Source organism: Somniosus microcephalus, unplaced genomic scaffold, assembly GCF_052327205.1.
Source record: "Somniosus microcephalus isolate GS21.2 unplaced genomic scaffold, FLI_Smic_1.0 unresolved_chr4, whole genome shotgun sequence".
Classification (NCBI taxonomy): Eukaryota; Metazoa; Chordata; class Chondrichthyes; order Squaliformes; family Somniosidae; genus Somniosus; species Somniosus microcephalus.
This window is the reverse complement of record NW_028225182.1, coordinates 5,424,071-5,427,077: the sequence shown is the minus strand read 5'-3', so window position 1 is coordinate 5,427,077 and position 3,007 is coordinate 5,424,071. Positions and strand designations below refer to the sequence as shown.

The window sequence follows — 3,007 nt, the reverse complement described above, 5'->3', positions numbered from 1 at the left end:
ATTTAATAAAATTACATCGCATTCATGAATAAGAAACGGTGATATCAAAATTTCTTCCCTAACCTTGAATCGAACCCAGCCTGCAACACTGATAGGAATAAATTATTGAATCATTTAATGGTGCCTCGAAAAATATCACACTACTAAATTAAATCACTGCTATAATGTGTTTCGGTGTTGAAGGGGATTGAAAAAAGCCCAGACTGCGCCCGCGGTGAGACAGAGTTCGAACTTACAAAGAAGTTGGTGCTGCGAAGTAACCGCCAAGCGAAAGCTGACAACGATTAAAGAAGGAGACAGCGCTCAATATAAAGGAAGAGCTCACAAACGTTAACTTTCTGTATTCTATGTAAAAGGACTCTCAAATCCTTGAATATACTCAATGACTGAGCATCCACTGCCCTCTGAGGTTGAGAATTGCAAAGATCACAAGCCTCTGAGTGAAGAAATGTCTCCTCATCTGAGTCTCAAATAGCCGGCCCCTAATCCTCAGACTCTGCCCCCCAGTTCTAGACTCTCCAGCCAGGGGAAACAACCTCTCAGCTTCTATCCTTTCAAGCCCTCCAAGAAAATTATACCTTTCAATGAGAACACCTCTCGTTCTTTTGAACTCCAAAGACTATAGGCCCAATCTGCTCAATCTCTCCTCATAGGACAATCCTATCATCATTGAAAACAATCAGGTTTGATTCCCAGTCAGGGATTTCAGTTCTGACAAAGATCATTGAAGTCTGTGAGAATCTTAATAATTGTATTAAAACCAACAAAAATGTGTGTTGCACACTGAAGGAAATTGTAACATGTTTGCCGGGTGACAGTCAAACTTTAATAACTTTCGTCAGAGATTCATAGATTTATAACAAAAGGCGACGGTTTTATCCAGTGTTTCCGTAGTGTAGTGGTTATCACGTTCGCCTCACACGCGAAAAGTCCCCGGTTCGAAACCGGGCGGAAACATTTTGTAAATCATGTTCATTTAAATCGTAGAAAAATGGATCAATTCCCATTTGTTATGCAAAGTAACAAAGTCCTGTTACATTTGTGTTATTCTGTACAGTTATGCACACACACAGAACACTACGGTGTCGCTCGCTCACTTCCGTTTCCAGCCCTGACCGTGCAGACAGCCCCTCTCAAAGCTACACAATCCGGCTGCTTTCAGTTGAATTGTGAAAGATTATTCAAGGATCCTGCAGCTTCACTTCGGTTCACAACAGCAGATCGAAGCCGCGTTGCTGCAAACAACAAACCATGTTTTCCAGAATTCCAAGGTGTATACGGAACTCAACCATTAAAATTCCCTTCATTAACCTCAGGGGTTCAGGTAATTTTCTATGATTCTATAACAAGTTATTAAAGTTTGACTGTCATCCGGTATATATGGTAGCAATTCCTGCAGTGTGCAACAAAATGTTGTGGGTTGATTAATGATAATAGAAACAATTATGAAGTGTCTCACAGACTTCAATGATTCCTTAATACCGTTGGTTGACTAAAATCTATCAATCGCAGGTTAAAATGAGCAATTCATGATGCATCTTTGAAAGAGTTATCCAATCAGTCCCACTCCGCTGCTCTTCCCCCATAGCCCTGCTGACACTCCTGCCAGTGGAAACTGTTTCCCCCATAATTTTGATCACCTCTATTAAATCTCCCCTGACCAGTGATTAATGGAGTTCAACGCGGGCAAGTATCAGATCATCCACTTGGGGCCGAGCAAAGATCGGTCAGTGTGTGGTCTGAAAACATCATGTGAGAGAATAGGTTTTTTCTGTGAAGTAGCCGGTCCCGTTAAATTTTACAAATGTTGCCCCAGATCGCTGCTCTCTCAAGCAATTAACATTTTAAACCATGCTCCTAAAATGCAATGTGTAAAATGAGATATGAGTTATCAGTTCAGGAGATGCAAAGAGCAAAATAAATGAATGAAGTTTCGACTGTCCCTCAGTAACCATATTATCATGTCTTTCATTCTGCAAAATAAAGTTACCGGTTAATTAATGGTGATTAAAGCAGTTCTTATTTATTCACATTAGATGCATGCAATTAATTTAATATAATTACATCGCATTCATGAATAAGAAACGGTGATGTCAAAATTTCTTCCCTAACCGGGAATCGAACCCAGCTCGCAACACTAACAGGAATAAGTTATATGAATAATTTAATGGTGCCTCGAAGAATGTCACACTGCTAAATTAAAATCACTGCTATAATGTGTTTCGGTGTTGAAGGGGATTGAAAAAAGCCCAGTCTGCGCCCGCGGTGACACAGAGTTCGAACTTACAAAGAAGTTGGTGCTGCGAAGCAACCGCTGAGCGAAAGCTGAGACCGATTCAAGGGCGAGAAACCACTCAATATAAAGGATGAGCTCTCAAACGTTAACTTTCTGTGTTCTGTGTAAATGGACTCTCAAATCCTTGAATATACTCAATGACTGAGCATCCACTGCCCTCTGAGGTTGAGAATTGCAAAGATTCACAAGCCTCTGAGTGAAGAAATGTCTCCTCATCTGACTCTCAAATGGCCGGCCCCTTATCCTGAGACTCTGCCCCCTAGTTCTAGACTCTCCAGCCAGGGGAAACAACCTCTCAGCTTCTACCCTTTCAAGCCCTCCATGAAAATTGTACCTTTCAATGAGAACTCCTCTCGTTCTTCTGAACTCCAGAGATTCTAGGCCCAATCTACTCAATCTCTCCTCATTGGACAATCCTATCATCATTGAAAACAATCTGGTTTGATTCCCAGTCAGGGACTTCAGTCCTGACAAAGACAATTGAAGTCTGTGAGAATCTTAATAAATGTATTAATACCAACAAAAACGTGTGTTGCACACTGAAGGAAATTGTAACATGTTTGCTGGGTGACAGTAAAACTTTAATAACTTTCTTCATAGATTGATAGATTTATAGCAAAAGGCGACTGTTTTATCCAGTGTTTCCGTAGTGTAGTGGTTATCACGTTCGCTTAACACGCCAATAGTCCCCGGATCGGAACCAAGCAGAAA

At 40.9% G+C, this 3,007-nt stretch overlaps 1 non-coding gene across 1 annotated transcript; it reads left to right on the top strand.

Annotated features, from left to right (window-relative positions):
- The first annotated feature begins 884 nt into the window (after positions 1 to 884).
- Positions 885 to 957, top strand: trnav-cac (transfer RNA valine (anticodon CAC)). The gene has a single exon. It is a non-coding gene; the product is annotated as a tRNA-Val (tRNA).
- The last annotated feature ends 2,050 nt before the right edge of the window (positions 958 to 3,007 follow it).